This window comes from Podarcis bocagei, assembly GCF_964188305.1.
Source record: "Podarcis bocagei genome assembly, chromosome: 2".
Taxonomy (NCBI): domain Eukaryota; kingdom Metazoa; phylum Chordata; class Lepidosauria; order Squamata; family Lacertidae; genus Podarcis; species Podarcis bocagei.
In genome coordinates, this window is record NC_138126.1 from 4,382,264 (window position 1) to 4,395,073 (window position 12,810).

The window sequence follows — 12,810 nt, forward strand, 5'->3', positions numbered from 1 at the left end:
CTAAAACTCTGTATCAGGAAGGTTAATGGTTGATGTTTTATTAAGTCTCAATATGTGCTGTAAGACGCCCAGAGTGGCTGGAGAAATAAATAAAATAGTTGTAGTAGTAGCAGCAGCAGCAGCAGATTTCCATAAGACCTTTACCGACATCCCTTATGTAGCCAGTTTAGTATCATTTTTCTTCTAATATAGCTAAGTTCATTTTGCCCTTTAGCAATTCAGTTTGCAACTTATTAAGCATATTTTGAACTCCTGCTATGGGTAATGAGCAGTTTTACTCCAGTTGAGATTGTGGCTGGGACTTCCAGCTGTACAATTTTATGATATCCCTAGAACTAAGGATCAAATGTCATGGTTAGTTTTTTCTTGTCAGGTGCTCCCTCATGTTCAAATCAGGTCTCAGTATAATAATGTAGCACTTGGGAATGAAGATGCAGCCCAGAAGCCCAGCACTGGAGGCCAAGATAGAGAGGACCTGCACGGCCACCATATACTTCCCCTTGGTGCTCAGGTAGGTGGGCACAAAGGACACCCAAACACTGCAGAAGACCAGCATGCTGAAGGTGATCAGCTTGGCCTCATTGAAGGCCCCAGGCAGATTCCTTGCTAAGAAAGCCACCATGAGGCAGATGGCAGCCAGGAAGCCCATGTAGCCAAGGGAACTGTAAAGCAGTGTTTCCCAACCGGTGTTCCGCGGCACACTAGTGTGCCGCAAGACATTGCCTGGTGTGCCGTGGGAGGGAGGTGGGCGAGTCGGGCGGTGAGAGGAGGGGCGGCGGCGGCGAGGAGAGGCCGCCCAGCGCGGGGCTCTCGCCATCTGCCTGCCTGGCTGCCTGCGTGGCGCTGACGTCACGGGGCTGTAACGTGCCCCACATAGGCACACGCGGGGCGGCGAGCTCCCTCCCTCCCACATCCCATCGCCGCTCGCTTCGGCCGGCCTACTGGGCTGTCGCAGGCGGAAGGCCTGCGCATGCGCGAGGTTTTCGCGCCTTCGGGATTCCTTTCACGCCTTCCTCCTCCCGGGTCCTTGAGAGCGCGGGAAGCGGTAGCGCGAGACCGGCGTTGAGCCTGGTAGGTATTGCGCTTGCCAAGGCAGTCATTTGGGAAATGAAAACTTGCAAAGCAAGCAACCAGTTCAATCTGAAGTACGTGTATGCTTAATATCCTGTATCTGAAACCTGTTCTGCCCCCTCCCCCACACTTGGTGCCATTTTCATCTACACATGCAGCAGAGTAAGTTGACCCAGAATAGTACCAATTCAGATGGCAGATGGGAGAATGACAGTGCTGAATGCTTTCCCATGTAGAACAGTCCCTGCAAATAAAAACCTAGCATATTTGGAAGAGAGATGCTAGCCTAACCATTACCTTCTATGCTGTTACTATTTTTTTATTTCTTTCTACATAAGTAAAAAGTGACCTTTCCCCATCTGGCATGGTGGTGTGCCTCGAGATTTTTTTCATGAAACAAGTGTGCCTTTGCCCAAAAAAGGTTGGGAAACACTGCTGTAAAGCATGGCAACAGAGCCTTCATTGCATTGGACAATGATTACTCCAAGCTGAGAGCTGAGGTCAAAGTCTGGGAATGGAGGAGAGATCCCCAGCCAGATGGTGCAGATGAGAACTTGGACACTGGAGCAGGAAATGACAATGGAGTGGGCCAAACTCTTCCCCAGCCATCTCCTCACCCTGTTTCCTGGCTTAGTAGCCAGGAAGGCCAGGACTACAGTGATGGTTTTTGCCAAGACAGAAGAGACAGCAGCTGAGAAGATGATGCAGAAGGCTGTTTGTCGGAGAAGGCAGGTCACTTCCCTTGGCCTCCCAATGAAGAGGAAGGAGGACAAAAAGGAGAGCAGTAGAGACATGAGGAGGATGTAGGAGAGGTCCCTGTTGTTGGCTTTGACTATTGGTGTTTCCTTGTATTTAATGAAGATTCCTAACACAAAGCCTGTGGTTAAGGATAAGGAGAGAGCAAGGGAAGCCAGGAGGCTCCCCAACCATTCTTCATAGGTCAGGAAGGTTATTACTTTGGGGACACATTGATCTTGGTCCTCATTTGGATGCTGATCTTCTGGACATTTGGTGCATTCATCAGCATCTGCAGAGAGGAAAACACCCTTCAGTATCCTAAAATCAGTCACACACCTGAAATTTGCTGACATCACTGTTGCAGCACCCACCTGCTTTTTTCACCTGGGAAATTAAGATCTAGTGCAAAGACCAGAAAAAATTCTGGACCCCTGGATTAAACAACCATGGGTTAAATGGATCAATAGTTGGACTCACTATAAAGGCACTTCTTGTAATGTTGAAATACTGAGAAGCAAATGTGTTAAGCTAGAATTATAATTTGTAAAATCATGTATTGCATTAGAATTCTATGATTCCTCGAAGGAACTCGGAGGAGTATTATTGTGTGGCACTGCCTCACTGCTGGACATCTCTCAGAAATAGTCAAGTGGTCTCTCAATCCCTAGTGCTGACTGACTCCAGGGCAGGACGACAACCCTCCTGAGACCACAGCTTTGCTGAATCCAATACACCCTGGTCCTCTTGCCCACTTTCCCCTCACTCATCAAGATAGTTCCCAGGACCAGATTAAATGACCTGTACTCCTCCGCTTTGTAGCGGGAAGGAAAACGGTGTTTCCATGTGCTGCACTGGTGCTGGCTCGCCAGCTGCAGCTTCGTCACGCTGGCCACGTGACCCGGAAGTGTCTTCGGACGGCGCCGACTCACAGCCTCTTGAGCGAGATGAGCACGCAACCCTAGAGTCGGACACGACTGGCCCGTATGGGCAGGGGTACCTTTACCTTTTTTACTCCCTGCAACACTGGAGGTAGCCTTTGAATGCCTTTGAATACTAGTTGCTGGAGATCACATGGGGTGGGTGGGAGGGCTGTTCTTTCTACGCAGCTTCTGGGGTCCCCTGGAAATCCCACTGGCCCCTCTTAGAACAAGTTGCTTTGCTTTCACTGAACCAGGCCTTTCTTATACCCTTGAGGTTTCTGGCAATAGGTGAGCCCTCCTTGAAGAGGGCATTTCATTCACAGGCTGACATTACCTGTGCTATTTTCTAGAAAAAGATATGCTGGAACTCACCATGAATGGCTCCAGTTTTCTCTTGTGCTACCAAGAATGTTATTTTTGCTTCAATCAATACCCATGATCAGTGGCGCAAGGCACTTTAAAGAATGGCAAGAAGTGATATCTAAATTTATCTGGCAGGGGGGGAAAGCAAGGATAAAATATAAACTGTTGGTAGACTCCAAAGAAAGAGGTGGCTTCTCCTTGCCAGACTCAAAGTTATGTTATGAAGCGTCCTTCCTATGCTGGTTTCAGGAATGGATACTGTTAAAAAATACTGATATATTAGAAGGTCATTATAACAGGTACGGGTGACATGCATATTTAAGGTATGGAAAAACCAAAGTACATAAGGGATTCCTGAACCACTTGATAAGAAAATCAATCTACAAGGTTTGGGAGAGATATAAAAATTTACTAGAGTGGAGGATACCATGGTGGCTCCCCCCGCTAGAAGGAATATTGGTTAAAAAATTAATATGAGAGATGATTGGGCAATTTATAAAGAATTGCTAAGTAAAAGATCAATTAAAACTGTAAAAGTTCCAGTATCCAGTTCCAGTATCATCAATTAAATGATGTCTTCAAAAAAGGGTTTTGATCCAGAGATGTCAAGGTTTGAAAAAGATCTGTTGTAGAATAATGTGAAATTACTTTCAAAAATGTATAAATTACTCTTAGAATGGTTTACTAAAGATGAAGAAGTTAAACCAGTAATGATTCACTGGGCAAGGGATTTTGGTTATAACATACAGCTTTCATCATAAGAAGAGTTATGGAAAGAGGATTCAAAGTTTACAGCTTGCTGTTTGTTGAAAGAAAATTACATGAAAATGATGTACCGTTGGTATTTGACACCCATTAAACCTGCAAAAATGTATAGAACCAGCTCAAATCTGTGCTAGAAATGTAAAAGGAAAGAGGGTACTTTTTATCGTATGTGGTGGTCCTGTGGGGTGGTAAAAGCTTTATGGGAAATGATATGCAATGAGTTCAAGAAAATGTTTAAGAAAACTTTTGTTAAAAACCAGAGGCTTTTTTGGTAGCTATAAAAGGTTAAAGGTAAAGGTAAAGGGACCCCTGACCGTTAGGTCCAGTCGTGACCGACTCTGGGGTTGCGGCGCTCATCTCGCTTTATTGGCCGAGGGAGCCGGCGTACAGCTTCCGGGTCATGTGGCCAGCATGACTAAGCCACTTCTGGCGAACCAGAGCAGCACACAGAAACGCCGTTTACCTTCACACTGGAGCGGTAACTATTTATCTACTTGCACTTTCACGTGCTTTCGAACTGCTAGGTTGGCAGGAGCAGGGACCGAGCAACGGGAGCTCATCCCGTTGCTGGGATTTGAGCTGCCGACCTTCTGATTGGCAAGTGCTAGGCTTTGTGGTTTAACCCACAGCATCACCCGCATCCCCAATAACAGGTTAGGAACTACCAAAAGAAAATAAAAGATTGTATGCAACGGTGGCAGCAAGAATGCTTCTGGCCCAGATATGGAGAGAAGGAGAAGGAGAAGGACCGACCAGAGAAGAGTGGCAGACCAAGCTGATGGAATTTGCAGAAATGGCAAGGCTGACGGGAAAGATCAGAAACCAGGAAGACCAAGTATTTTTAAAAGAGTGGAATAACCTTTTAATATAGCTGAAAGACCACTGCAGACAGTTGGAATAATTGACAGGATTACCAGGTTACCGTGATTATATAAAAGATGGATAATGGTAAAAGATGCAGGAACAAAACCTTTGGAAATGCAACCCATGGAGGTAGGCAAGCAGGTCTGAAGATTCGAAAGAACCTCTTTTTATTTTTATTTTTTTAAAATGGCTATGTTTATTGTTACAGATAGGTAGCCGTGTTGCTACTGGAAGGAATTTTTTTATTTATGTTTATTGTGTTCAACTTTATGGGAAATGAATTTTAAAAACATAAATGAATGCCTCCAGTGTTCTCTTAGAATGGCAATGGTGCCCAACTGACAGATGACGGAACAGAGTTCTGAAGAGTTCCGGCTGAAAAAAAGAGCTGGCCATTACTAACGTCTTGGTTGGACTGGCTCAAATATTAGCCCCATCCTCCCATCAAAGGTCATTTTCTCAGAGATCCTCCCCTACCTTCCTGAGTGGAGATGGTCCCTTCTGAGCAGGGAGAACAATCATAGCAGCAGGGCGGCTTCCCTTCCTGAACTTTTCTGGAATATCCAGGGAGACAGCTTTCTGTGCATCTTGATCGAGGGACGGTCTAGGCATGAAAAGAATATTGAGCATTAAGGAGAAGGCGCTTTTATGCCTTTGGACACAGATAATAGAATTTTGGAAGGATCCCGGAGAAGAGATATTTGCTTCTAATAACCTCAAGCGACCCCGTTCCCTATTTTGGGGCAGTTACATTTCTGTTTGTTTTTCGCAGAGGTGCGAGGCAGGGAAACATTTTCGGTGCTTCTTCTTCCCCACCCCCACCGCCTTGACATTAATATCTCACCGTTAACAACAAACATAAACATGGCATAAACCATCATATGAAGAGCAATAAAAATCCTCCATCTGTTGCCATCCCATCTGCCAACGGAGACATTGGTGTTGCTTCCAAAGTCTGCACCTAGTGCAGAATTTAGTGCCCAGTTTGCTTGTGTTCCATGTCTCTATGCACATAAGGTATGTGGAATACCTTACTATACTCTAGCCTTACCCAACCTGGTGCACCTCTTATATCTTTGCACAATGCTGGCTGGCGTGCATGGGAGTTGTAGTCCACAATATTTAGAGGTCACCAAGTTGGAGAAATGTGTTCTGCTCTAGTTTGGAAATTCTCCTATTTACTTTGAAATTATATACATGTTTACTCAAGAGAGGGATCCATAAAAAGTGGAACTTAGCTTCAAGAAAGTATCCACAAGATTGCAGACAAAGCCTCATATGTACTATTCAAAAATGTTATTAGAGCATAGCAGATGTCATAGTTAATAAAATGACAGATCCAATTTTTCCTACATTCTTGAATAACTTGGGCCATACAATTGCTTCTGGGTTAATGGTGAACTTCAGATTTGAGGACTTTAGTCTCTCTATTCTCCCAATTTTCACTCTATCATGAGAGTTATTAGGAAATAGCACCCAATTCTCAATATCGAAGTCAACGGCCAGTGCTCCATTCTCATCCAAGTACTGTCCATCAGCTGAAGTATTAGAGAAGAACTGGACTTCTTTCAAGAAATGATGAAGCTAGAATGACAGAGGAAAATCCAGGAATGAGTAAGCAGGGCTGAATTATAAACGTGGTTTCATGTTCTCTCTACATCCTAATCTTGATGTAATATGCTAAAAAAGTGTTGTCCCAGTATGCAACATGACTGCTGAATTTTGAATCTTCTGAAGTTTCTGAACTGTCTTCAGAAACAGTCCTACGTATAATGCAGATGTGTGGTTTTAATTGGAAGATAAACGCTTGCAAGAGTATTCCTGTCTAATGATAGTCTAATGTGGCAATGTCTAGTCCTAGTGTGTTTATTACATTTTGTAAAAAGTCATCCCCAATATTCATATTAGATTTAGATTCTACATGTTTAGACATTTTGTGGATTCCCAAACTTTGCAGTGTAGGAGGCTGCTAAGAAGTAGGTAACTGTTGAATCAGAGCATTGGCTCAATGAGCTCCACATCTTTCTCTGTGTTTTGCTGTCTTTGCCTGCAAATTACTGGATGATACTGCTGTCTGCAGGAATATAGCACTGAATCTGTGAGCTTGACCTCCCGTATAGTGATGGGCCAATTCTCTTGTGCTTCATCTGTAACTCATGTAGAATTCCCTTCCCCTGGGAACCTTGATGGGAGAAACTCTGATGGATTTCTACCAGCAGGTGAAAACAATGTCAATGGCCAGTCAGTGGTCTGACTTGGTGCAAGACAATTTCCGATGACCATATCTTGGTGATCCCAGAGGTGTGTTTGTGGGGGGACGGGACACAACAAATTGCAGTTTGCAAAATGAGAACGACATACCTGCCATGGCTGTAACTTTTGAAGATTCAAACTGCCTCCACCCACAATCGACATCCTCTTTGACCTGGATAAATATGCAGAATTTAAAGCTTGAGCCACAGTTTGGATACTCAAGTAGTTCACATAGCTGTCTTGGGACAGGATTCTTTCAATCTCTTCCTGGGGCAGCATCTTCACGTTATCCTTCTCTCTGCATTTGGTCATACCTCTCACAGACAAGGCATGCTTGGAATAAGAACAATCAAATGCTTCTTCTGAATACTGTTGACTAGTCAAAGACATTGGCTCATAGTAGCCCTTTTTCATACTTTTTTTGGTCTTCACTACAAAGGACAAAGAGCCATGGGTATACTTAAGGCAGTCAATATCACGTATCAAAATTTTGTTCTGAAGAAGTGTGGTTATCCAGACTTTCCCCCCACTTTGTATCCTTTCCAGTAAGGACTCAACCTCTATGATTATGTAAAGTTCATTTTGAGAGTCTGCAAAGTAAACAAATACATTGACTTGTCTCCACAGGGCAGGTGCTTCATGGGGTATCCATAGCCAAGTTTCTCGTTGTACTCTTTGTGTGAAGGCAACACAAATTTCCCTTTTTTTCATTAGAGGTGTCAAGGTACTCAGGAAGCTTTCCCCATTGTCATTGTTGGGAGCAAAGAGGCCCACCCATGTCCACCTGAAATGCAGGAGGAGTTGGACCATCCCTTGGTACTGCGTTTCTTGGTTTGGGGCCATTTGGTAGACAAAAGGGGACTGGAATTTATCAGAAAGAACAAAGCCATAACTGAGCTGGTAAAAAAAGAGAAAGAGATTGATGGCTTGTGTTTCAGGATTAGGACTGGATACTTCTATGTGAAATATGATAGATTCAGTGGAAACCTCAATGTTTTCTTAGAAATAAAACAATATTATTTTAAGCGGTAAATTTCCATAGCCCCATAATGTAATAGAGTGAAAAAGGGAACCTTACAAAAGAAACTACAACTGAACAAATATATTTGGCATCAAGAAAGGGGGTAAAAAGGAAGCCCTCTATTACTTGGTAAAACGTACTCTGCCTGGATTATAGATACAGGATAAACGAAAGGAAATGAAAGCTGAGGTTAAAGAACATGTCAAAAGTGAAAGACAGAAAGAAACAAACCCTGGAGGAACAGCTAAAGTGAAAGTGTATAAGACAGCGGCCGTACTAGAGACAATACAACAGAATACAACCGAAACAATGTCCACAGGGGGAGGAAAGAAAAGGCGAAGCAAGAAAGTGATTCAACATATCAAGGCAGGCTCAGCTTGACCCACATTAGGGAAAACAGGGAGAGCCAGAAGGGCTGGGAACACTTGGCAAGGAAAAAGCAGACAACAGAAGACAAGATGCCAAAGGGAGGACTGTGAGAGCAAAAGTGTGGGAGAGGAAAACGAAGAGGAAAACAGTTTGGCAAGAAGACAACAAACTGTAAGAAAGGTATGAAGTGAAGGGCAAAGAACTGAGTGGAAAAGTAGTGACAGAGAGAGGAGTGGCGAAAGGGGGAAAATAAGATGATGGCTATTTGGATTAGACCATCCAAAAGGTTGAAGAGGACTAAAGGTTGACATGAGCAACCTAAGGTGGACTTAAAAGGACACTCTGAGAGTGTATGTTGTACTTTATTCCTGTGGAGGTGATGTGGAGGGGCTTGCATTCCAGTTACTAATTTGGGAGGAAGAAGTTTCAAGATAAATTTAAAGAAGAAAATGGAGAATTGAGAGAGGTTCAGGAAGCAACCCTAGATTCAAAAGCTATTCTGAAACTCCAACAAAGGCAGATGACTCTACATTTTAGAGGGATAGAGGAAGAGCAGAATGAGAACATTACTGAGAGACTGATAAAAGAAATAGCACAGTGGTTGGAGTTTCATAGCATAGTATGATTGATAATGCTTTCAGAGTCACCTCCAACATAGCAAAGGCAAACAAGTGGCCAGATGATTGTTTGGTATGTCTAAACTCTGTAGCTTTAAGAAATTGGAGCCTCGAAACAAACTACAAAAAAGGCTCTGCATAGACAAGAAAAATATAATTATTCTGAGAGAAGTCCCAGAGAGGTTGCTTTAAAAAAGGCAGAATTATAAATTTCTGACCAATCCACTCAAGAAGAAGAGGTAGGAACTACCAGAAGGAATAACCTTCACTTACAAAGGAAAGAGATGAAGGTTTAAGATGGTGGAGGAAGCGGAAAGATTTGCTAGAATAGATTACCTGTGGGATCTTGTAGATGCCCAGCATGCTTGCAATGTGTGTGGAGATGTCAAGTTCACTCTTTTCAAGGACCGCTAGCAGCCTTTTCGGTTTCCCACAGTGGTAGTTTGGAATATTGATCTTCCCACCAGCAAGCAGGTCTGTCATGCACTCAGAAGTCAGTCTTCCCTTAGAATAGGTATCATAGATGCTGTAGCCCAGGGTGATGTTGGGTAAGAGACTAGGATTATGATTAATATCCCGAACAGCAAGGGAGAAGGAAATAATGTGTGAGTTCCTCCTATCCACAAAGCTGTGAAATAAGTGTGTCGCACAGTTATTCAGTGAAATGAAAGTCATATTATTATTATTTTGTATTAATCAAAGCAACTAGGAAAAGAGTTGAGGAAGTAGAGCAAAGTGAGACAGAGGTCTACCTGTACCTGTGTCAGCAGTATTTCTTTTGCAAGGGAGGAGAATGGAGGAAAGACCAGAACACAAATCAGCCTCATGATTTACCAAAAGTTTCTTGAGCCAAATTGACCCACAGGCTACATTGCAAGTGACTAAGCACAGCTGACATTTACAATTTGCAGTAGCATAGAATTTGTTGTGCGTGGGGGAAAGAATTGTGTGCCCATTTTATTTACTACAGAAAACCTGAAACTCAAAAACAAACAAGACGAACTTTAACAGGGAGAAATGTAAAGTATTGCACTTGGGGGAAAAAAATGAGAGGCACAAATACAAGATGGGGGACACCTGGCTTGAGAGCAGTACATGTGAAAAGGATCTAGGAGTCTTGGTTGACCACAAACTTGACATGAGCCAACAGTGTGATGCGGCAGCTAAAAAAGCCAATGCAATTCTGGGCTGCATCAATAGGAGTATAGCATCTAGATCAAGGGAAGTAATAGTGCCACTGTATTCTGCTCTGGTCAGACCTCACCTGGAGTACTGTGTCCAGTTCTGGGCACCACAGTTCAAGAAGGACCCTGACAAACTGGAACGTGTCCAGAGGAGGGCAACCAAAATGGTCAAAGGCCTGGAAACGATGCCTTATGAGGAACGGCTAAGGGAGCTGGGCATGTTTAGCCTGGAGAAGAGGAGGTTAAGGGGTGATATGATAGCCATGTTCAAATATATAAAAGGATGTCACATAGGGGAGGGAGAAAGGTTGTTTTCTGCTGCTCCAGAGAAGCGGACACGGAGCAATGGATCCAAACTACAAGAAAGAAGATTCCACCTAAACATTAGGAAGATAGGAAGAACTTCCTGACAGTAAGAGCTGTTTGACAGTGGAATTTGCTGCCAAGGAGTGTGGTGGAGTCTCTTACTTTGGAGGTCTTTAAGCAGAGGCTTGACAGCCATATGTCAGGAGTGCTCTGATGGTGTTTCCTGCTTGGCAGGGGGTTGGACTCGATGGCCCTTGTGGTCTCTTCCAACTCTATGATTCTATGATTCTAAAAACAACCCACAACACTTCCAACCCTTTAGAAAACAAGTTATGCTTTGGAGAGCTGTACATGTCAAAACTACTACTACTAATTACATAAAATACATTATAAATTGCTTTGAAACATGGCTTCCTTCCATCTGAACAGACACAAAGAATTCTTTGAAAAAATTAATGAAATGAAATGAAAATGTGAAAGGGTGACAGAAAACAAGTGTATCATGGGAAATGGAGAGTAGGTAGGAAGCAGAAATAAACCAAACTTACGAGTCAAGTATGCTGACAGGGGTGCTGGAGAAGGTGAAAGGATATTGAATATTAAAGTATCTTGGAGATGTGACTCCACTAATGAGGTAGTCTGCTAGCCAGTAAAAATTTGAAGCCAATATTTGCTCCTTGATTGGATTCAGTGGGCATTTTTCCCTCAGCTGCACCCCGTTGGTTGCTAGAGGCAGCAACAGGAGGAGTGCTATCATTCTGTGTCTACCTGCTACACTTTCCTTATAGCTGTTCCACCAAACACTAGCTGCTGGTTTTAATAAGCCCCAAATTCTTGCAAATCAGAGATTGCAGTGAATTGACAAATACAGGGAGGTGTCCAGTTCTGGTCTCAGAGCGATAGAGTGATGATTCAGCGGTGGAGCATCTATTTTGCACCAAGGTGGTGAGAGGGTGCAATCTCTGCTCCCTGTTCCAGGCAAGCATGAGGATGTCCCCTTCCTGGAAAGCCAGTCAGTCAAAATTTCTGATCTGGAAGGCAGCATCACACAGATGTACCTTCTCACTTCACCTGCTCTATATCTGGCCCCCATGATTTTGTGGCACAATATATATTTTATACATCCAACCTTTCAGGCATAGTTGAATAAACAACTTCCTGCTGCTCTTAATTATGATATTTACCTCATTGGTCCCAAAGGCAATATTCAAGCAGAGGGGTGGGGGGTTCCTTGGACTCAGGAAAGAATAAAAATAGATCACAGTGATTCTGATTATTGTTAAGGAAAGAAAGTTCTCCCCTGAAACTTGATAGGAGCAGGTGCAGAGCAGAAGAAAACATGTTTACTCAACAGGCTGTCACAAATCTTCAAGGGTAAAGGTGACGTTGGCAGAACCTGATTGACATCAGAAAAGCCTTGATATTGGATCAGGCCAAAGGCCCACAAAGTCCAGCAACCTGTTCTCACAATGGCCAACCAGATTCTGCAGGTTTTCTTTTCTGTTTTGTGTGCTACTAAATAAAGAGGTTTGGATTAGAAGCACTGGTGTCGAGCTGCGTTATTGAGGACACCACGTCGACACAACAACCCATTTGATGCAGCGTGTGAACTCTGCTATTACCCGGCAACTGAGAGAGTGGCAGTGCACGGAGTGGAAGCGTGTGGGCGCCATTGGAAGTTTGTTGGAGTGGCAATAAATCAAATTTACTGCAGAGCCATTGCAGCAGACTCAGTGGGTCAAAAGATATACGACCCAACAAACTTTCACAAGCAAGCTTGTTTTCTCCTGGAAGGTAGGACTCAAACCAATGGCTTCAAGTTGCAGGAAAGGAGATTCCCACTAGACAGACGGAAAAACTTTCTGACACTAAGAGCTGTTAGACAGTGGAAGAGTCTCCCTCAGGAGGTTGGGGACTCTCCTTTGCTGAAGGTTTTAAAACAGAGGTTGGAGGGCCACATGTTCTGACTGCCTTAGCTGATATCCCTGCATTGCAAGGATTTGGACTAGATAACCCTTGGGTCCCTTCCAACTCTTAACATTCTATGATTCTATGAAATAGGCTTACACAATGAATTTCAAAAACCAACAAGAGTACTAAATCTTTCAATAAAAGACGTCACACATTGCCCCCACGGTAGGAGGGTCTGACATCTCCAATGCTGGACCACCTAAACTTCCTACCATTCTTCCTCCTTTTGCTGAATGGGTTTTCATCAGGTGTGAACATGCCATGTCTTGTTTTTGTATATCTTCCCCAGTAACTTGGAATTGGATCCATTTCACATTCCTTGGGAAAATGACCACCTATTGTAAATATTCATATGCTAAACACCCTGG